The sequence below is a fragment of the Canis lupus genome, chromosome 23 (assembly GCF_011100685.1).
Source record: "Canis lupus familiaris isolate Mischka breed German Shepherd chromosome 23, alternate assembly UU_Cfam_GSD_1.0, whole genome shotgun sequence".
NCBI lineage: Eukaryota > Metazoa > Chordata > Mammalia > Carnivora > Canidae > Canis > Canis lupus.
In genome coordinates, this window is record NC_049244.1 from 7,291,886 (window position 1) to 7,314,494 (window position 22,609).

The 22,609-nt window shown below is 40.8% G+C and overlaps 1 non-coding gene across 1 annotated transcript in view; it reads left to right on the forward strand.

Moving 5' to 3' along the window:
• Nucleotides 1-3,257: 3,257 nt before the first annotated feature.
• The window catches only part of LOC102151663, a 29,103-nt gene continuing 9,751 nt past the window's right edge, over nucleotides 3,258-22,609 (forward strand). Inside the window, exons 1-2 of the transcript XR_005376844.1 lie at nucleotides 3,258-3,527; nucleotides 17,021-17,117. This is a non-coding gene — a transcript (uncharacterized LOC102151663). The remainder of the gene's footprint in view (nucleotides 3,528-17,020; nucleotides 17,118-22,609) is intronic.

The window sequence follows — 22,609 nt, forward strand, 5'->3', positions numbered from 1 at the left end:
TGGTGACTCAGTCTATTAAGCATCCAACTTCAGCTCAGGTCATGATCTCAGGGTACTGGGATCAAGCCCCACATTGCCTGGCTCCTTGCTCAGCAAGGAGTCCACTGCTCCTTCTACCTCTGCCCCTCCCCTGGTTCATTATCTCTCTTCTTCTCTCTCTCTCTCAAATAAATAAAAAAAAATTTTAATAGAAAAGTAAAAGACAACCCATAAGGTTTTAGACCTGAACAACTGGAAAATGGGGTTGGTATCTACTGAAATTTGGAAAACAGTTTAGGTCAAGCAAGATTGAAGGAAAAAACTATTTTTGAACAAGGTAAGTTTGAGATGCCTATTGGACATCTAAGTAGAGATATCAAATAAGCAATTATTTTTTTAAAGATTTTGCTTATTTATTCATGAGAGACACATGCCTCTCTCTCTCTCTGGGTGTAGAGAGGCAGAGACACAGGAAAAAGGAGAAGCAGGCTCCCCGCAAGGAACCCCATGTGGGACTCGATCCCGGACCCGGGATCCTGTCCTGAGCCAAAGGCAGATGCTCAACCGCTGAGCCACCGAGCCATCCCCAAATAAGCAATTATTTAGAAGAAACATCCAGATAGGAAATACAAATGTATGATTCTACATAAAGATTAGAGATAGGAGAATTAATGCCTTGAGAATTAAATGGAAATATCCAGAGTTTAGCCTAAACTTTTTACCCATCCTTTTGTTGTAGGCTGGTTTTGTTTCTAGATAGTTATCCTATATTGCCATGCAAAATATTGATATGCATACCGTTTGCAATTCATTTGTGTTCTAAAAGGTTTCTTTTTTAATGTTCATGCCTTTCCAAGAAGATTACACATCTCTTGAGAAAATATCTATTTTCCTTTATATACTCCAAAATGCCATATCCCTAGAACATTTTATGATGCTTATATAATAAGCTATTCCAATATAGAGTTTTTCTTGCTTTTGTTGTCATAAAACATCCATTTTTTAAATTAACAATTTAGACACTTCTAACTGTCCTGTGAAAATAAGGGTAGAGTTAGAACTTTCATTCTATTGCCACTCATGCCCATTTCAGATCAGATCAAAGACAGCCTTCTGAAAAACAAAAAGCAACAATAAAAAATCTCAGCTCTCCTCCATATACCTTTATACTCAGGCTTCGTGTGGGAGCAAGACAGCTCCCAATCATTTCAAGTCTTCATCCATCCTGGTCCAAGTCCACCAAGAAAGAGATCCTTTGCAAAAGTCTCTGAATTCACTAATTAAACCACCACAGAGGGGATCCCTGGGTGGCGCAGTGGTTTAGCGCCTGCCTTTGGCCCAGGGCGTGATCCTGGAGACCCGGGATCCAATCCCACGTCGGGCTCCCGGTGCATGGAGCCTGCTTCTCCCTCTGCCTGTGTCTCTGCCTCTGTGTGTGTGTGTGTGTGTGTGTGTGTGTGTGACTATCATAAATAAATTTTAAAAATTTTTAAAAATTAAAAAATAAACCACCACAGATTATCTGCCCATCCCTTAATAAATTACCGTAGCCTGGAAAACTCTATCCTGTGATTAGCCAAATGTGAGTCACATGTTTCACCTCTGTTTCATCCAAAGAACATGTACTATAGGAGAAGAGTGGCTCTCCAGGAGAAAAAATGGGGTGCTGTCACCAAAATAAGGAAATACTGATGGTAGAAAATAATACATACTATACCAAATAACAAAGGCCTAAAGCATTCTTGCTTAAGCTTTTAAAAGAAGTGATACCACGGAGGTGCCTAGTTGTCTCAGCGGGAAGAGCACATGACTTGATCTCAGTGTCCTGAGTTCAAGGCCCACTTTTGGTATAGAGATTACAAAAAACAAAAAAGTAAAGAAAGAATACCATGGCACTTGTTTTTACATCTCTCCCAATTCCATACACAATACTGCATTTCCCCTGTATCATTAGGCTGTCATATATTCACTTGTCATTGATGAATAAATGTCACAGAAATTAAATAATTGCATGAATATAAAAGTTAACCAGCTGGAAGGGTCAGTTTTTCAGCACATCACTTTCCAGGATACTCCCACCTGAATACTGCAGGTAGTTTCTTGTCCTACAATTCTTTCCTATTGTCAGTCTGCCTGAAAAATATTTATTAGACCTCAGTACCCTGGGGGCAGGGTGGCTGCTAGCTAAGATGCCTGAGAAACCACTGCAGAAGCAAGTGACAATGAATCAGCTTAAGTTTATCTTCTTGAAGGACATTTACATGGTGTAGAATCTTAAAAGCAAAATGTATCAACAGATTTGTTTTCAGCTTCTTTTTGGTTTCACCATTTCCATTCTTTTCTATACTAATAGGTTACTTTCCTCCACAAGAAGTTTAACCTAACCTCTATGGCATTTTTACCCTTTTAGTTCAGATTTTGCTGCAGAAAATGGATAACATGGGTATAAAGAGAATGTTGGCTCTCTATTATTCTGGAATTTGGGATGGCCTCTCTAGTTTGCTGCTTCCCTGGACACCAAACATAACATTCTCTGTTCTAGGACCTGCTTCAAGTTGGTCATAAGACTGGCAGAAAATCAAACCAAACTAAATGAATAGTTGTTGAGGTTAATCTCACATCCTGGAGCTGTATGTGCCATGAAATAGCCTGCTGTTATTAACAAGCACAATTCTGATTAGAATCACTGCTCTGTGGTCCTATTTATCAGAATCTCGTGTTTGGAAATTGGATTGGGGTCTGGTTACTTTAAAAATAGATATGATAGTGGAATATAGCCATTAAAATTTCCATTGTAGGAGAAAGTAACATAGGATAGTATTAACCATGTATTTAAATGTAGAGCCTGGGTGGCTCAGATGGCTAAGCATCTGCCTTTGGCTCAGATCATGATCTCCGGGTCCTCAGATGGAGCCCTGCAATCAGGCTTCTGGGCTTCTGGGTCAGCGAGGAGTCTGCTTCTCTCTCTGCCTCTCCCCCTGCTCATTCTCTCTCTCTCTCTCTATCTCTCTATCTCCTGTCTCAAATGAATAAATAAAATCCTTACAAAAATAAATAAATGTAGGAGTACAAAGCAATATGTTCAAGATGATTCCTATATTGTTTAATATTATACAAAGACACCCAAATGTTAACCTTAAGGAACGAACTACCAGTGATTTTATTTTGTTTGCTGTTCAAGATACTCCCAGATGAAATGTACTACATCTATACTCAAAGTAATTTTTAAAGAAATATATTTATCATACCCATACCCCAGAGTCAAAATATGCCAAAGGTACGACTAAAAACTAGATCTAATTATGATGCTCAGTACTCAAAATCATTGTATATTTTTCTCTTGCCTTGTATACATCTTTTTTTTCTTCCATCTTAGGAAATCATCCACTGGATGCTAGGAGTAAACGAACTTCTCCTTCTCAGAACTAATTGTCTGGTGGAGATGTAACAAGTCAACAGACGATCCAGCCTGTCACAGTTGATAACAGAGTTTCATGCATACTCTTAAAACATCTAATCCTCCTTCTACACATCAAATTCTGGCGTTGGTATGTCATCTGACAAGAGGTTGAACTCACACACTGGCACTCACTTCCATTTGAGTTGCATCCCATTGTTCACACACTCATGTTCAATTACCAGAGTACTGGAAAATTATTTGGATATTAATTTGCTCTTATTTTGTAAAAATGCAATTGCAAATACTAGCTATAGGAAATGCAGGTCTTATAAATGCAATTTGAATGATATAAAGATGGAAATCATTAGGTGTGCCAGTAACTGAATCTCTAGCCTCAATCAGATATTCAGACATTCATGAAATGAAGTTCAGTAAACTGGCTGAAAGTAAAGAAGAAAATCTGAGAACAAGTATAGGATCCTGGAAATAGTCGTTGTTAAATGTGGTGGCTAGGGATCCCTGGGTGGCGCAGCGATTTTGCGCCTGCCTTTGGCCCAGGGCTCGATCCTCGAGACCCGGGATTGAATCCCACGTCGGGCTCCCGGTGCATGGAGCCTGCTTCTCCCTCTGCCTGTGTCTCTGCCTCTCTCTCTGTGACTATCATAAATTAAAAAAAAAAAAAAAATGTGGTGGCTAAAAGTTTAGGTATGTTTAGAAGATTTGATCTTCATTTTCCGAATTCCTCCTAAAACAGTAAGTTTATTGTTTGATTTGTAGATACATGGCCAGGTATGCTTTATGTTTGAAAGTTGGGACCTGCCTTTGGTGGCTTACCATTGCCTACAGAATATATTTTAAATCATTTATCACATCAATGATGTTAAAATGCACAAGTTTATAATGACATTAAGAAAAGAAAATGTAGGGGGTATCCCTGGGTGGCGCAGCGGTTTGGCACCTGCCTTTGGCCCAGGGTGCGATCCTGGAGACCCGGGATCGAATCCCATGTCCGGCTCCCGGTGCATGGAGCCTGCTTCTCCCTCTGCCTATGTCTCTGCCTCCCTCTCTCTCTCTCTCTCTCTCTATCATAAATAAATTAAAAAACTTTTTTTTAATTCTATAAAAAGAAAAGAAAATGTAGGGACATCCGGGTGGCTCAGTGGTTGAATGTCATGATCCCAGAATCCTGGGATCAATTCCCACATCAGGATCCCCACAGGGAGCCTGCTTTTCCCTCTGCCTGTGTCTCTGATGAGTAAATAAAATATTAAAAGAAAGGAAAAAGGAAAGAAAATGTACAAGTCACCTAGAAGTTGCTATAATAAGTTACTAAGTTATACAGTAATGGAAGTCGGTAAATAAAGAAAAAAAATCAAGCACTATGCTTCTCCTGTACAAATTGCATTTTAGGGTGACCAAAGTTGTTATGAAAAAGTTTCTTTGTATAAAATATTTCCAACTGAGGGACACCTGAGTGGCTCAATTAGTTAAGTACCTGACTCGATCTCAGCTCATGTCATGATCTTAGGGTCATAGGATCAAACCTGGTGTCAGGCTCCACACTCAGCATGGAGTCTGCTTAAGATTCTCTCTCTCACTCTCCCTCTGCTCTCCTCCACACACATGCTCTCTTTCTCAAAATAAATAGTAAATCTTTAAAAAAAATTTTTCCATCTGATAAATGTAAAAGAAATGACAAGAGATCATTGTGTAATCTCCTAATAAAATAGACTTAAATACCAATCATCAATGGCTGCTAAAACAGTAAATTAAAGATTGATAGAGCCACTGACAATTTTAACATCACTAAGATGTTTACTACTTCCCAAAATATTTTGAATTTAAATCCAATCAAGCATCTAAATGTACCAGTTTATGAGGACAAGGGAGAATGAGCAATATAGGAAAGTGTCAAAACAATACCAGAGAAGATGCAATCAACTAAACCCAGAATATGGAAAGTTCTATAGGACAAATTACAGGATTTCTTCAACAAATAAATTATCTTAATAAATTAAAAAAGATTTAAGAGACCTAATACCCAAATACAGTATGTGGATCCTGTTGTTTTTTTTTTTTTTTTTTAGATTTTATTTATTTATTCATGAGAGACAGAGAGAGGCAGAGACACAGTCAGGGGGAGAAGCAGACTCCCTGCAGGGATCCCGGAACTCCAGGATCACGCCCTGAGCCAAAGGCAGATACCCAACCGCTGAGCCACCCAGGCATCCCTGGATCCCATTTTGACAAGCAAGTTATAAACACATATATTTTTTAAGATTTTATTTCTTTATTCATGAGAGACACACAGAGAGAGAGGCAGAGACATAGGCAGAGGGAGAAGGCTCCTTGTGGGGACCCTGATGTGGGACTCAATCCCAGGACCCTGGGATCACACCCTGAATCAAAAGCAGACGTTCAACCACTGAGCCACCAGGTGCCCCTAAACAGATATTTTTGAGACAATTGGGAAATGTAAAGACTAGATATTAGATGATATTAAGGAATTACTGATAAAGGGTTTGTAATTTTGTCCTTGTAACAATTATACTGTGGTTGTGTTTTTGAAAACCGTCTACTACTACTGCTTAAGTATGGAATTCTATGATCTCCAGGATTTCCTTCAAAATATTCCATAGGGAAGGGGGGAAGTGGCTAGAGAGATGAAAACAAGATTAAGCAAGGATTGATAAGTATTAAACCAGAGTGATGGGTATGTGAGAGACAAATGGAGTTTAATACCACATTCTCTGTTTTTTGTGTGTGTTTTAAATTTTCCATAACCGGAAGTTAAATTTCAATCAATCAATCCATACCCTACATATGTAACATACAAACATACATAAAGGCTTTAGGGCAGTTTATTTCCATGCCTGACTTTTGCCCTGGGGAAGTGACTGAGTAAATGAATCCAAAGAACTGTAGTATTAGGATCCCTGAGCCAGTTCGTGTGGGTGCACTATCTAAAAGTATAATCCTGAGGAAAGGAGCGTCTCTCTTTTTTGTGGGACCATGGAGGGGAAGTGTCCCAGTAACAGCCACAGTGAGGACAGGAAGCAAAATCCAATTCCCTTCCTTCTGATGGGCTGTGCATTCATAGGCAATCAAAGTAGTGGTAGCTGAAGATCTTCGTTGCCCTTAGCTGGGGTCTGAGTTTGGGGTGTAAGTATCTCAGACTGATGCTTCATTAGGTATAAAGATGCTATGCTCAAATCCTGTGGGCAACCAGTGGAAGTTGACAAGAGCATTGCTTTCCAAGGGCATAGCTCGGGAATCAGCCATAGCACTAGATTCCCAGCTGCTACAGCAGCTAGGATAACACCTTCCAGAGCAGTCAGCCACCATTGTGATTGCTGTGATTCTTAGATTTACAAGAGAAAGAGGTGGAGCAAGGAGGAGAGAGGAGGAGGTCTGGATTTCCCACTGATCTAGACATGTGAGGCTTCCATTGACAAACCAAAGGCATCCCTATGTTGAATCACTGCGTGTTTGTCAGCTGGTGAAGCAGGATTTGCTCATTACCCAGCTCCTGAATTGCATGATTGTATCATTATATTTGATGGAAATTAGTCTGACTATGACTCAGAGGTATGACTAGAAAATTCCTCCTACTCCCTTGTCCCTTGTGTAATCTTGGACAGGTTGCTCTTCTTGAAATTAGGATAATAATACCTTGCCTCTCTACCTCCAGGGTTGTTTTGAGGATTGAAAAGATAATATGTGGAACTATAATTTTTATGAACTATCAAATGGTGTACAAATAGAAGGCATCATTATTACTGTAAGTGACTAGCTGATCCATATCTTAAAGCCCCTTATTTTCTTTGATTCTGTGTTAACAATGAATGTTTAATTAGTACATTATAAAATTAGATACTCAAGAAACAACTCCAGAGAAGTTTAGCATATAGTATGATCTTTCCGCTTTCTCTAATGTTACATAGGAATTCCTGGAAATAGGAAGATCTTATCTAGTTATATCCTTTATAGATATGTATCTCCTTTCTAGTTATGTCCTTGAATACATGCTCATCAATTTAGGAGACAGACAAGTTGCTCTATATTCCATAAATAATGTATATTACTTTATAATCTCAATTTCATAAGTCAATGTTTCTCCTGTCCAATAATGTATCACAATTGGGAGACTAGAGCAGAAGTTCACCAACTATATGTAGCCCATGCAACAGATCTGGCTACCACTATTTTTATATGACCTGCAAACTAAGAATTGTTTTGATATTTTGAATTTTTTTAATCAAAGGAAGAATATTTTATGACACATCAAATTCAAATTTCAGTGTCCATTCAGTGTCCAGAGGCACACTCATTCATTTATGTACCATCCATGATTGCAACAGCAGTTGAGTAGTTGTAAGACAGACCATATGGTTCACAAAGCCTAAAATATTTACTATCTAGCCCTTTACATAAATATCTTCTTATCCCTGGAATAGAGGATTCAAAACAACAAAAATTAAAAATAAAATTTCTAACTTGCTAGCTTTCCCTGGGATAAATAAACCTAGAATACATGGATTTAAATTATGTATATGCAATAAGAGAAATTCAAAGTTATGGTTTTAATATGCAATGACTGTTTAGAGTCAATTAGGAAGAAGTTAAAAAATATAATAAATACAATATAAATAGAACACAATTAAATCCTTAAAAGTATGTTCCCATTTTGCTCAATGTTGGTGGCAGAGTAAAGAGAATAGGGGGTATATCCATTCTGATTAATATATAGTAGAAACTGACTGTGGCTAAGGGAAATAAGTAGTTCATTGGAAAGAAGATTCATGAACAGTTTCAGAATTGGGGAGAGAGCTAGAGATCATAACACTTGAAAGGACAGGAATCAAAAAAAAAAAAAAAAAAAAAAAAAGAAAGGACAGGAATCTGGAGAGCTCTAGGTCCTCAACAGCAAGAGACCCCATGTTTGCTCTCAGGGCATTTCCACAAGACTTCAGAAGCTTTCCATTTGAATTTTGGGGAGAACTGATGGGCCTAGTATAAGGCCCTGGAGCTAAAGGGATAGAGTAACACGATCGGAGTATTTCTGGAATCACATGGTTGGAGTGGAGAAATAAAGAGGCAGTAAGATAGGGGCAAGAATTCCAGGCAGACAAAACCAACAGATGTGCTCACAGGAAGCTTGCCAGGAAATGTGGGCTTTAACCACAAATTCAGCACCTTATGGGTTAATGCGAGAATAAGACATCTTATTGGGCTTTAGTTAGTTAGTTTAGTTTAGTTAGGGGTATTTCCATTATATGTTAGTACTAAAGGAGGGGTACAATTAAAGCCACCTGCCATAAAACTACTCATTGGCCACCATACACACAATATTTTTTTTGAAAAAATTTTTTAAAGATTTTATTTATTTATTAGAGATACAGAGAGAGAGAGAGGCAGAGACACAGGCAGAGGGAGAAGCAGGCTCCATGCTGGGAGCCCGATGTGGGACTCAATCCTAGGTCTCCAGGATCAGGCCCTGGGCTGAAGGCGGCGCTAAACTGCTGGGCCACCCAGGCTTCCCACACAATATTTTTTTAAAGATTTATTTATTGGGATGCCTGGGTGGCTCGGCAGTTGGACGTCTGCCTTTGGCCCAGGGTGTGATCCCGGGATCCAGGATCGAGTCCCACATCGGGCTCCTTATAGAGAGCCTGCTATCCCTTAGTCTGTGTCTCTGCCTCTGTGTGTGTGTGTGTGTGTGTGTGTATGTGTGTGTCTCATTAATAAATAAACAAAAATCTTTTTAAAAAAATTTATTTATTTATTTATTTGAGAGAAAGAGAGAGAGCACAAGTATGAGAGGCAGGGGGAGAACAAGAGAGAATCTCAAGTAGACTCTGGACAGGGTGTAGCTGACAAGGGGCTCAATTTGATAAGCCTGAGGTCATGACCTAAGTTTAAACCAAGAGTCATTTAACTGACTGCGCCACCCAGGAACCCCAGAAGATTGTTCTTTAACTTTAAAAAAATATTATTCCGAAGTGTGCCTGGGTGGTATAGTCACTTAAGTATCTGATTCTTGGTTTCAACTCAGTTCATGATCTCAGGCTCATGAGATCCAGAATCTGCTTAAGATTCTTTCTTTCTCCCTCTGCCCCACCCCCACACTCATGCACTTGCTTTCTCTCTCTCTCTCTCTCTCTTAAATAAATAAATAAATACATAAATAAATAAATCATTTTTATTTTTTTTTTTATAAATTTTTATTTATTTATTTATGATAGTCACAGAGAGAGAGAGAGAGAGAGAGAGGCAGAGACACAGGCAGAGGGAGAAGCAGGCTCCATGCACCGGGAGCCCGACGTGGGATTCGATCCCAGGTCTCCAGGATCGCGCCCTGGGCCAAAGGCAGGCGCCAAACTGCTGCACCACCCAGGGATCCCAAAACATTTTTAAAATAAACAAACAATATCTTCCATAGGATAAAATTAAAAGATAATTGTGTGACCCTGTCCCCACTTTTATTCAACATTGCACTAGAGTTTTCAGCCTGTGCACTAAGACAAGAAAGTGAAAAAATAAACATACAGATGGCAAAGAGAAAAAATGATCCTTTTTTGCAGAAAGTGATTGTATGCATATAATATCTAAAAGACTCTATAAATTATTATAATTAATAGGTGAATTCAGTTATGCCACTGGATGAGGGTCAGCCTCCAAAATTTCATTTTATTTCTATATCAGAATGTAATAACACCAAAAATAAAAATAAAATTTTAAAAATGGGACTATTGGAGCACCTGGTTGCTCAGTTGGTTAAGCGTCCACCTTTGGCATGGGTCATGATCCCCAGATCCTGTTTGGGCCCCTGCTCACCAGGGAGTCTGCTTCTCCCTCTTCTTCTGCCTCTGCCTCTCTCCCTGCTCTTGCTCTCTCTCTCAAAATAAATAATTAAAATCTTTTAAAAAATAATATGGGACTATTTACAATAGCATCAAAAAACATTAAATATGTGGGAATAAATGTAATGAAAGATATGCAACCAATTTCCTCAAATTATTTATAGGCTAATGCAGTCCCAAGGAAAATCCCCAAAGACTTTCTTTCTTCCTTTCTTTCTTTCTTTTGTAGAAATTGTCAACCTGATTCTAAAAATTTTAAAGAAATGCAACGGGTGAAGAATAGCTGAGGCAATTTTGGAGAAAAACAAGGAGAATCTACATCACCAGATATCACAACTTAGGAAGATAGCCAAGTATCCTAGTTTGCCAGAGTCTGGGGGGTTTTCTGAGATGCAATACTTTCAGTTTTAAAACCCAGACATTTTTTTTTAAGATTTTATTTATTTATTCATGAGAGACACACACAGAGAGAGGCAAAGACACAGGTAGAGGGAGAAGCAGGTTCCATGCAGGGAGCCCGATGTGGGACTTGATCCTGGGACTCCAGAATCATGCCCTGGGCTGAAGGCAGATGCTTAACACCTGAGCCACCCAGGCGTACCAAAACCCAGAAACTTTCATATATCAAATCATTATCTTGTATAACTTAAACAAATATAAAATTGTATGCAAATTATATCTCAATGGAAATATATCTCAATATCTCTGCAAAGGTGTGTGCAGATTGTACTAGGAAAACCAGGACAGTCACCCTGAGACAGTATAGCGCAATATTACTAAGATAGTTTGACACTGGCACAAGTATAAACAAGTAAACCAATGAAAGAAAACAGACCAGAAATAGACTCATACATGTTTTATCATTTGATTCTGACAAAGATGGCACAACAGTAGTCTATTTGGGATAGGATGGTCTTTTCCATAAATTGTGCTAAGTAATTAGCTATCAATATGGGGCAGTGGGAACTCAACTCCTAACTCATAACACAACAAATAAATTCTAGATGAATTGTATTTCTAAATGTGAAAAGTAGAGTAGTAATGCTTTTAGGAAAAAAAAATAGGAGATTATCAATATGACCATGATATTGGCCAAGATTTCCTAAATAGGAAACATAAAATGCTAAATATTAAGGGGAAAAATTGATAAATTGGACTAAATTAAATTCAAATGCTTTTCTTTTTTTTTAAGATTTTATTTTTAAGTAATCTCTACATCCAATATGAGGCTTGAACTCAACAACCCTGAGATCAAGAGTTGCATGCTCCACCAACTGAGCCAGCCAGAGACCCCAAATTCTTGTTTTCATTATAAAAATTATTTAAGAGGGGTGCCTGAGTGGCTCAGTTGGTGGAACATGCGGCTCTGGATCTTGGGGTTGTGAGTTTGAGCCCCATATTGGGTGTAGAGCTTACTTAAAATCTTTATTTTTAAAAAAGATTTCTTTATTTTAGAGAAAGAGAGCAGGAGCTATTGAAAGTGGGAAGAGGAATAGAGGGAGGGGAAAGAGAGAATCCTTAGGCAGACTCCCTACTGAGCCTAGAGCCCTGCCCAGGGTTCAATCCCAGAACCCCAAGATCTATGACCTAAGCTGAAACCAAGAGTCATATACTTAACTGACAGAGCCACTCTGGTGACCCAAAAATAAAATCTTTTTTTTTTAAGATTTTATTTATTTATTCATGAGAGACAGAGAGAGAGAGAGAGGCAGAGGGAGAAGCAGACTCCAGGTAGGAAGCCTGATGTGGGACTCGATCCCAGGTCTCCAGGATCATGCCCTGGGCCGAAGGCAGACGCCCAATCACTGAGCCACCCAGGTGTCTCCAAAAATAAAATCTTAGGAAAAATTATTTAAGAAAATGTTTAAAAAGCAAGCCAGTCACAGAGTGATTTACATATATATATAGCATATTATACATGTAAATATATATTATAAATAGATATATTTGTATTAAACATTTATTTTCATATATATTTTGAAGAAATATTTAAATATAAATATGTTACTATTCAGTTAATAAATTTTTAAATACCATAATAAATTAATAAATGAGTATAATAATAAATTAATTAATATTAACATATTTATATTTAAATATAAAGTTATATAATAAATATATTTACATATAAATTATATATATCTTCTCCCATTCTATATGTATCTGTGCATATATGCATCTATAGCTATACATATCAATATATATTTTTAGATATATATCTGACAAAGGGCTTATATACAGAATATGTAGAGCATTCCCGTAAATCAGTAAAAAGTGGCATATAAAATGATGCTTAACTTTATCAGTCATCAGAGAGATACAGATTAAAATCACTATGAGATAAGACAAACATCACCAAGTGCTGGTAAGGATGTGGGGCAATTAGAACTTTCATGCACTATCAAAAGTAGTATCAAATGATACAACCATTGTGGGAAACTCTTTGGCAATGTCTACTAAAGCTCAACACATTTATACTCTATGACTTACAGATTCTACTTTTAGGTAAATAGGCACCTAACATAAACCCTCCTTAATGGGTTTAGGCTTGGGACCATACATTCAAATGCATACAGAGAGAGGACAGGCAGTAATATCAACTGTGATAGACAACATAGAGTGTCAAGGACTGTGGTAGACTGTCTCCACTCCCTATTGTCTATGACAATTGACACAACTTGGCCAGCCTATCTCTGCTTACATTAGAACTTGTGGCAGCAAGGCTAAAGCCATGAAGGAAGATTATGTTGGGTACCTGGGAAGCAAGTATTCTTACTGAAGAAGAGACACAGCTGGCCACAGCTCTGCACACTGTCCAGAAGGATATTTTCAGTGGAAGTGACACAAGTAGATATATGCTGGACACCATTTGGCATAGCTGCCCTTCATTCTTCTGTTCACTTACCTCTGGAAACAGCCCTTGCTGCCATGTCTAGATCTCAGGTTTTGGCCTTTCTTTTTCTCAATGGCTGGTTGTTCTTGGGTGCACACCTTACCCAAGCCAGGTGCCATGGATGGATACAGTTGGTGCTCTGCCTAGATCCTAGATCGTCTTGCAAGGGCAATGGACCAGCCCCCAACTGCTCTGAGTGTTGGCTGCTAGCTGCTCACAGCTACCCCCTTCTTTTGAATAGCCTTGCCCAAAAATGCTTGAGAAACTATGCCTGCAGCTAATAACTGATGGACATGGGGGTACAAAAGGCATACTCCATTGCTTCAAAATGGGGTAACACTGCAGATTCCACTGTAGGATCAGACTGAAAATAGATTAACTTCTGTTCTACCCTGCTTCCCTCACTGCCTTGCAGATTTCTGCTGAAAGCACTCCCCAGAAAAATCACTTGCACCAGGATCCCTCTGCTGGCAGGGAACCCAAGCTAACTCACAGGACCTATAAGATCTTCTTTCCCCAAAGAGCGAGAAAGCCCAGGCAGGCTGAAACAATTGTACCAACACAACCATGGAGCTCCGCTCCTTCCCTTGCCAAGCTGTGGTTATTCAACTTTCCTTTGATTTCATAAGAGCCCCCAGGAACTTTCCAATAATCCGCCTTTTTGTTTAAGTCAGCCAAAGTCCATTTCTCTGCCCTAAAACCAGTATAACCTTAACTAATACGATGGGTAATCCAGACCTGACCTGACATGGACCCAATGCTTCATGGGATAACATCAGTTGGAATCCTGAGGGAAAAAAAATAATTGATTACCCTTTCTATTCCCTTAGCATCAGTAACTAAACATGCTGCTGGGCACACTCCCCATCTTGTAATCCTCCAGGAATTTGCCTTGCTAAGGAGCTAATTTGTTACCCAAGACTATGCTTCCCTGAGAACTTCTGGATTCCCTGGAGGCAGGAAAAGATAAATTCCTTCCACTGGACATCATCCTCTAGTATCTCTCGTTTCCAATCCTACCAGGAGGCTCTAGCATCTCTCTGAGACTTCTTTTTTTTTTTTTTAATTTGTTTTTTTTATTTATTTATGATAGTCACAGAGAGAGAGAGAGAGAGGCAGAGACACAGGCAGAGGGAGAAGCAGGCTCCATGCACCGGGAGCCTGATGTGGGATTCGATCCCGGGTCTCCAGGATCGCGCCCTGGGCCAAAGGCAGGCGCCAAACCGCTGCGCCACCCAGGGATCCCTCTCTCTGAGACTTCTTATCCCTCAAACCTACTTTTCTACATCCTCATTCTCTGTGTGTGTCCCCGTGTGCCATGCATATGCAATGTGTTTGCACACATGTTGGGAAAGCAGGAGGAGGTGGTGGGGAAGTCACAGGTGGATAGCCAGAGTTCAGATCATTAAACTAGGGGTTATAAAGAAAGGGTGACACATTATGAGCCTGATTAGTTCCACTCAGAATTGTTCACTGATTCATCAGAAAATTGATCCTCTGACCCAGACTCTCCCCTCTAAAAGGCAGCTTTTGTTAGAGCCAGTAATTGTGCCTCTGCAGCAATTTTATGCAGTTTAGCCCATGACAAGTTGCCACCTGAGCCAATGTGGATCTAGCAGGGTATTTTAAGATATTAACATACGTTCTATTTTCCAGTGAGCATGTCTTCCTCTCCCCACACCATTCAGGCAGACAGTCCTGTGGTCTCAGGGGAGGCTTGCTGTAGAGTGACAAGTGAAAAGTGGACAAGTCTTTCTAGCTTGCTCCCAGTGACTGGTAGATGTCATAAACTGATGGTCCACTGGTCTTAGGGTGTCTACAGAGAAGGTTCTTTTGGTCCACACAGTACTTTTTCTTTCTTTCTTTTTAAAATTATTTATTTATTTATTTATTTATTTATTTATTTATTTATTTGACAGAGAGAGAGAGAGAGAGAGAGAGCGCGCACAAACAGGGGAAGTGGCAGGCAGCAGGGAGCCCAACAGGGGGCTTGATCCCATGGCCCTGGGATCATGACCTGAACTGAAGGCAGATGCTTAGCCAACTGAGCCATCCCCTCATAGTGCTTTTTCAGAGTATGGTTTTGGCCACAGAGGGCTGAGATCCAGTTTGCCACAGTCCCTAGCACTCCTTATTGTCTATCACATTACCTGCCTGGTTTATTTCTGTGTGCACACAAATCTGTGACTGTAGGCCTAAGACCTTTAAGGAAGATCATATTCTCTGCTTAAGAAGCAAACATTCTCCTCTCTGAGGAAGGAACACAAAGATTAAGAGAGGGAACATTTCCATCAGAAGAGGGAAAAGCTCCGTGTTATAGGCAATAATGAGCCAGAGCCTCTTCTTAGCACCATGGAGAGTGAGAAGAAGCAGAGCCCACAGTTTAATGCTGGGTCCTCTGGCCTGGACCCGCTTGGGTCCAAATGTCTGAGGAGGTGGGGAAGTTACAGAAAGGGCTGCTTTGAAGGAGCAGTATTCCCAAAGCAGGAAAGAGGGAAAGAAGTATATGCAATGGCCTAAGGTCACAGTAAGGAAGTTTTCCCTCCCAACCACCCTTTTTGTTTTTCCCATGTGACTCATCCACTGAAGAGATATTTATTAAACATGCATTATGTGTCAAGCATTGTTGTAGGGACTGGGGACATGGCATTGAATAAACTTTTGTGGAGCTTTTATTAAGTGGTGTCTCTCTGTCTCTGCTTCTATCTTTCTCCAGCCTTTCATCCAGATTCAAAAACATCACCACCATGTTTTACCTCTTGGGGTAATTTGGATACCCCTTTGCCTTGAACAAGATATAGAAAATTGTCTTCCCTTCCTATGAATCTAGAATGAAAGTTCTGAAAAAGCCATGAGATCTGAGGAAGGCCTCCCACCTCCAGGAAATGGACACTCACATGTGTGGATATAAGCTCTAGCAGTGTAGCAACTTGGTCTCTTTGGTCACTGTTGCATCCCCACCAGTGCCTTGAACAGTGTCTGGCACATAGTAGGTTCTGAATGCCTTGTTGAATGAGTGAATGAATGAATGAATGAATGAACAATAAGTTGAAGATTGAGCTGGCCCCAGATGCACATGCCTGAATCCCTGTCCAGTCTCTTTCCCAAACTGCAGGTTAGCAAAGGGAAAGTCAGTGGTTCTTAGTAAGGGTTTTAAACAAAAGACTAAGTGAGAGAGAGAGAGAGAGAGAGAGAGAGAGAAAGAAGATTCAATGACCGGGACAGTTTCAGAAGTACATCTAACCATGGCAGATGTCTAGAGGAGCCTGATCTAGTGGAAGCTGCCTTGAACTGCACACGATCTATAGAAATCCCCCCCAGAGCTTCTTGAACTAGTTGCTCTTACCAGGAAATAGGTGCATTTTGGGGGTAAAGGGCTCCCCTAGGGAAAGCTTCCTATTTACCTAGAGCCCCTCACCTCCTTGGCGTTCTGTTCTTCCACTCAACATATAGCAGATCACCCAGCTGTTACCTGACCAATAGTGGGGCTCTGAGCAAACAATGGAATTGGTAGCCTCAGCTCTTGGCTCCAAGGGGTTTAGAGACTTTCTGAAACAAGAACAATGATGGCCCTGGGGTGATTTTGCTGCACAAAGCTTTAATGACAACTGTAGGCAAGATAGGCAGGTGAGAGGCCACCCCAAAAGAAGACAGCAATGCGGTCTTAGACCCTAAGGCTTGAGAGAAGGAAGAAAAGGCTGTGGACCACATGTCTGATCTGCTTGGTCTCCCTTTCCCCTTCTTCTGGTTGTAGCACTTTGGTTATCCCCTCAAAACTGCCCCAACCTATTGCACAGTCTTGATGGGATTTTCAATTAAAGTGTGGTGGCCACGGGATATGTGTGACCAAGTGACCCACCAGGCAATTCATGCTCTTTCTTCCAGGAATTTGAATCTTGAGCACAGGAACATAAGATGGAAAATCTATCCTGAAGCTTTCTAAAAGGACCACCCATTAACTCCTGCTGCCTGGATTCCTCAGGTACCTGAATTCCTCTTCTTTCAGGGACCTGCCAGGTCAGATCCTATATATTCTGTGAGCTTTCTTATATCATTCCAATAAGATTTTTTAAGGATCAGTGTCTGTTTCTGGCACCCTGAGAACCCTGACTTGTACAGAAAGATTCCCGGAAAATGTGGGATGTGAGCTGACATATACAACTGGAAGGGATGGGACATATTCCATGTGTGGAGGACATTATCGGCAAAGCCTCTCAAGAACTCTGCTTGGCCTGGTTCAAGGGCAGACTCCAGGAGAGGAAGTATGAGAAATCAGGTGGGAGGTGGAATGGAACTTGCATGGGGTGGGACTAGCCATCTTTCTCCTATAGCAGAGGTTCCCATGGTGCTGTTGGACTCACTGCGGGGCCATAATCAGTGAGAGCTGGAGATGGAGGGAGAGCGAGCCAGCAGGATCGGGCTGCATATTTTAAAAACGGGATGAGCCAGGGAAGTGGGTTGTGCTGGGCAATGTCACCTGTCCAGTGAGTTGGGGCAGCAAACAGTTGGGAACCCATATGAAGAGAAACAAGAGCCATGGAGGAGGGGAGAATATGAGGAGGAGGTGCTTGTCAAAGAATAGAATGGGTTCCTGAGTCAGTCAGCCTGAATCTAGATCCTGGCTCTATCCCTGACTGTATGGGAGTGAATTTCTTATCCTTAAACAGTCTCTACTTCAATTTAATGTAACAGCTGGCCAATAACAGGCACTCAGTAAATGATGGCTATTATTGTTGTTGTTGTCAATAAAATGTGATTATATGAATCCAAATAGTTAATTATCAATTTTCATTATCACAAATTGAACTTTAGATTCGAAGCCCCAGACCAACCCTACATGCACAGCCACCCACACCCAAAACATAATTATGCTTCAGAAATGCCCCTGGGGCCCAGCCTGACAGACTAATAAACCTGAGACAAAGCCAGTAAGATATCATAAAGAAAAGATCCAACAGGCAGAGACTTCTACCATTGTGTTAAAAGGTAAATAGTGGTCAGAGACAGAGAATTATGGTATAGACAGGGACCCAGATAACTGGCAGAGTTGGAACAAAAACCTAAAACACTTCCTGTTCTAATAAGATCCTTGGAAACTAGATATAGATATAGCCCATACTGCTTCAACGGGAGAATGAGCCTCCTGGAAGTACCCAGTGAGTACAAAGAACTGGACTTGAAAATGTAATTGTATTGTTAAAATAATTTCATGTATCACTGTTCAAAAAGACGGAATGCTGGAGAAAGTGCTGACCTGAGAGAAGTCCTAGATTCCACAGAGAGTCTGTTAGGATTTGTCCTATCTGAGAGGATTTATCCTCTCAAAGCCTGGCTTTCCCATATCAGTAGCCCCTGACCATCACATGCATTTCCCTCCTCCATCTTTGCGGACTTGCAACCGTGGCCAACTCTATCTGGAGCCTAATCTCACTCCTAGAGTGGAGAATGGGTATCAGGATGGGAGGAAGAACTGAAATTTTAAACAAAGTGGTTGAGAAGATGTCTCTGAAAAGGTGACATTTGAGAGAAGACTTGAAGAAGATCATGGACTGAACTGTGAGGGGCACCTGGGTGGCTCAGTGGTTGAGCGTCTGCCTTTGGCTCAGGTTGTGATCCCAGGGTCCTGGGATCAAGTCCTGCTTCTCCCTCTGCCTACATCTCTGCCTCTTTCTGTGTGTCTCATGAATAAATAAATAAATAAATAAAATCTTTAAAAAAAAAAAGGGGGGGGACTGAACTGTGGGATATCTGGGCAAAGAGGTTTCCAGGTAGACAGAAGAACCAGGGTCTGAGGCAGAAGCATTTCTAGTTTGTGCAAGGACAGACAGGGTGGCTGTAGCAGAGTAAGCAAGAGGTTAGAGAGATAAGCAAGGCAGATCATTTGGGCCTCATGTAAGGAGCTTTGACTTCACTTTGAATGAAATAGTAAGCCATTGGAGGGTCCTAAGAATAGGACTCTCCAAAGAATAACAAGATCTGATTCATATTTTAATTAATTTATTTATTTAAAGATTTTAGTTATTTATTCATGAGAGACACACACAGAGAGAGAGGCAGAGACACAGGCAGAGGGAGAAGCAGGCATGGGACTTGATTCCAGGTCTTCAGGATCACGCCCTGGGCTGAAGGCGGCGCTAAACCGCTGAGCCACCCGGGCTGCCCTGATTCAAGTTTTAAAAGAATAACTGGCTGCAATGTTGGGAGTAGATTGTAGGGAGCAAGGGCAAAAGCCTGTGGGTTCACCAACAGGTCAAGGACAAGACAAGAAATCAGCAAAAGAGTTAACAGAGAAGTAGGAAAGAAACCATAGAGTCTGTTTTTCTGGAAGCCAAGAGAAGACTTTCAAAGGGGAAAGTGAGTTGTATTTAGACTCTTTCCAAGACTCTAATAGCAGCGAACATTCCAAAAAGCAAACCAAGTCATGTCATTAGGCTTAAAACCCCTAAGTAAGTGAGTTCCCACTGCCTTCAGGAAGAGTCCAAGGCAATTATCAGGCTTATTAAGCCTTTCATGGCTGATCTCTACTTGCCTCATGCCAGACCTATCCCTATCTGAGGCATCTGCTGCTCCCTAAACATGGAATGCAAGTTTATTGAAGGTACAGATGTTTCTCCTTCACTAGAACCTGAAAAAACTGTAGGAAATATTTTTGAATAAAATAAACAAAATTTTTAATAAATGAATGAAAAAATAAGACTCAAGTTTGGGACATATTAAATTGAGGTATTTATGGGACACAGAAAGTGAAGCATCTGGTTGAACAGTGATGTGTTTATCAACTGGATTTTGATAAAGCCCTGATTAGTAGCATTTGTTGAATGCCATGGTGTAAATACTCCCACTGTGGCCAATTTCAAGCTACCCCTGTGACAATGCTAAACAGTCAGGAAGAGATGTGTACAATTGGTTCTCAGGAATCACTGTGGGCTCCAGCACATCACTGCCTGCACACAGGTGGATATGAGAGAGTCGTGTTCTGGAGTGGGATGTAGGCTGGAGAGATGGATTTGGTAGTCATCTGCAGAGTGATAGTCAGGGGAACAAGAGGATGGCCCACAGAGTTGACTCAGGGTCAAACAAAGAGAACAAAGGTAGACTCTGAGGCAACATTAACAGTCGTATGGCATGTGGAAAAGGAGCCTCTTTGGAGGAGAAGGAGGCAGGAAGACCTGAAAGAGAAAATCTGTAGTACGAGGTTGGTAGAGCATCATGGAAGCCAGGGAGTAGGAATTCTCTAGGAGATTTCCCATTGTCAAATAAAGCAGATATTTAGTAATGTAAATGTTAGAAAATGTCTATTGCATTTCATAGTTAGCAAGTTGTTGTTACTTACCTAGAATGGTGAGGGCAGCAGCCAGAGGAAAATGTTTGAAAAGGGAATGTATATAGTGAGGGAAGCTGGCATTTAGGGTGTTGTATTAGTTATCTATTGTTGCATAATAAATTACTGTCAAACTTAGTGGCTTAAAACAACAATGAACATTATCTCAAAGCTTCTGTGGGTCAGGAACACAGGAACAGCATAGCTGGGTAGTTCAGACCTAGATTCTCTCCTGAGGATGCAGTTAAGATATTGGCCAGAGGGATCCCTGGGTGGTGCAGCGGTTTGGCGCCTGCCTTTGGCCCAGGGCGCGATCCTGGAGGCCCGGGATCAAATCCCACATTGGGCTCCCGGTGCATGGAGCCTGCTTCTCCCTCTGTCTCTGCCTCTCTCTCTCTCTCCCTCTCTCTCTCTGTGACTATCATAAATAAATTTAAAAAAAAAAGAAACTTAAAAAAAAAAAAAAAGATATTGGCCAGAGCTGTGGTCACCTGACAGCTCATCTAGGTCTAGAGGTCCTGTTTCCAAGATAACTCACTCATATGGATGGCAAGCCAGTGCTGGCTGTTGGCAAGAGGCCTCAGTACTCTCCCACAAGAAACTCTCCATAGGGTTAACTAAATGTCTCAACAATATGGCATCTGGTTTCCTCCAGAGTGAGTGATACAAAAAGAGTATGGTGGAAATGCAACATTTTTCACCATCTAGCCTCAGAAGACATCCATCATCACTTCTCCAGTATCTTATTCATCACAAGGACCAGCCATGATTTAGTGTGGGTGGGAACGATACAAGTGCATGGATACCAAAAGGAAAGAATGACTAGGGGGCCATCTTGGAGGCCAGGTACTGGACATAGATGGAGACCAGACATGGAGGGTTGTGGGTCCTGGTAAGATTAATTGGGCTCAGGGTTGGAAACAGAACTTTGATGTAAAGTTGCTTCATAGAATCACAGGTATTGGGTTCCCCAAGAGAGTTGTGTCAGGCCCTCAGTACCAGTACATCTTTCTGTAGACTTTGAGGTGAATGCAGGAAGAGGCCCAACAATATGGAGAATTTTTTCTGGAGGACCACGGGCTAGGAAAGGCTGAGGCCAGCCATGTAGCCTCATTGTTGAGCCTATTTCAAACACAGATTCCTCCCCTGGAAGGTACACAATGACTGGACCTAGAAATCAGTGTGCAGGATGGAAGTAGCATCATTATCAGAATGTAATGATTCAGTGTGACCTTAATGATTAGGGTTTGACCTCTTAGATTTTATTTTTTTCCAATAGTAAAATACGCAATTTGGTGAAAATGCTTTTCCTTTGTAATTTTGTGTGTCATAAATCTATAAGGGCTTAAAATGGTATATACAACACCTCCTATAATGTCTGAAGATCTGAATTAAATTTGTGGACCAACTAGAATTTTCTGGTTAATCATCTTTTGAGGAATTCTCTGTTGCTGCCATCTTGTGGCCACCTAGAATAATAACAACTAGAGTGTTGCCTTTGGTCTTACCAACCACCTACCAGACAATGCCCAGAGTCTCCTCATCCAACAGTCCTCTGGATTCTGAATGAATATTTCCTTTGCAGGTTGCCAATTTGCAAGGCAGTCTATATCTACATTGTAAATATTTTAGTATTAGAAAGTTCTTTCTGATACTGAGCCAAATTCTGCCTTAGTCTCATTTCCATCCAATCTGTCCTTTTTCTATTGTCTATTTTTTTCATTTCCATACTTTTTATTCTTAGACTATGTTGCGTCCTTTATCCCTCCTTACATGATACAATTTCTAGGGCCCTCATCATCCTATACTTCTCTCTCAGGTCAGGTTCCCTAGACAGGGAGTCTTGTGCAAGTGATTTGCTGGAGGCAAGCCCTCAGGGTATACCTGTAGGGATATGAGGGATGCTGGATGGGGCAGGAGACAGAGATGAGCAAGTATGTGTTCTCAGCTGGAGCCGAGGCTAAGGGTGATCCCCAGGGCAGCTCCGGAGCATGAATAGCATCATAGAGATCTCACCATGAGATGTTTGGTTCAGCCTTTTATATTCTATGCCACTCAGGCATTGGCTCTGGAAGTATGAGGAGTTAGGAGCAACATTCCAGAGTAAAGTGGTTCCTGTTCCCCTTGTAAGGGGTTCCAGGAGCGGGTACAGG